Source organism: Tachyglossus aculeatus, chromosome 2 (genome assembly GCF_015852505.1).
Source record: "Tachyglossus aculeatus isolate mTacAcu1 chromosome 2, mTacAcu1.pri, whole genome shotgun sequence".
In the NCBI taxonomy this organism is placed as follows: Eukaryota; Metazoa; Chordata; class Mammalia; order Monotremata; family Tachyglossidae; genus Tachyglossus; species Tachyglossus aculeatus.
The window spans coordinates 161,061,736-161,062,679 of record NC_052067.1 but is presented as its reverse complement, the minus strand read 5'-3'; the positions used below and the strand labels follow the sequence as shown (position 1 = coordinate 161,062,679).

At 43.5% G+C, this 944-nt stretch overlaps 1 non-coding gene across 1 annotated transcript; it reads left to right on the top strand.

Annotated features, from left to right (window-relative positions):
- The first annotated feature begins 512 nt into the window (after positions 1-512).
- On the top strand, positions 513-650 carry LOC119924596. Its single transcript, XR_005449301.1, has one exon. It is a non-coding gene; the product is annotated as a small nucleolar RNA SNORA7 (small nucleolar RNA).
- The last annotated feature ends 294 nt before the right edge of the window (positions 651-944 follow it).

Sequence of the window (944 nt, the reverse complement as noted above, 5' to 3'; positions counted from 1 at the left end):
ATGCTATTTTCTCTTGAAAATAGCCCACTATGTTCAATACCTTTTATAATTCTGTGAGCCAGATTCTTCAGATGCAAAAGTTATTTTTGGCAGTATGTTGGGCATGTTTGGAATGTGCGTTCATCAACTTTGTCCAGCTACCAAAGAACTAGTCTGAGCAAGTGGGATGTTGTTAGTGACACACACTAGTTCAAGGTTCAGATATGGGTGTCATACCAAATTCATGCAATGTACACATCCGTGCAGTGAAATAAGTAGGACCACATCGGGCTTGGAGGCCTCATAGCTGTCTGGGGTGCTGCCGTCTTTGATTTTGTTGGGTAACCCTGTCCATGATACCAGAGGGAGGGCGTAGCTGCAAATCAATCGATCAATCGTATTTATTGAACACTTGCTGTGTGCAGTAGACTACAAGCTCACTGTGGGCAGGGATTTTAACATTTTTTAACATTTTAACATTATATTGTACTCAAGCACTTGGTACAGTGCTTTGCACACAGTTAACACTCAATCCCCTCTCAGGGTCACATCTGGAGAGTTCCCAGTACTCTACCAGTCATGACTACAGGAGGTTGAGTCAAGCAGAAGCCTACTCATTTCATTACTAGCTTGGGCAATGGCTAGCGAGTGGAAGGCAATCTGTGACCGGTCAAAACTCTGCTGCGCTGGGCAGCAGTGACATGGGAGAGAGTTGAGGGCAGAGACTCATTTACTCCACAGAAGAAGGCAATGATAAACCCCTTCTGTATTTTAACCAAGAAAACTCTATGGATATTCATTCATTCATTCAATCGTATTTATTGAGCACTTACTGTGTGCAGAGCACTGTACTAAGTGCTTGGGAAGTACAAGTTGGCAACACATAGAGACGGTCCCTACCCAACAGTGGGCTCACAGCCTAGAAGGGGGAGACAGAGAGCAAAACAAAACATATTAACAAAATA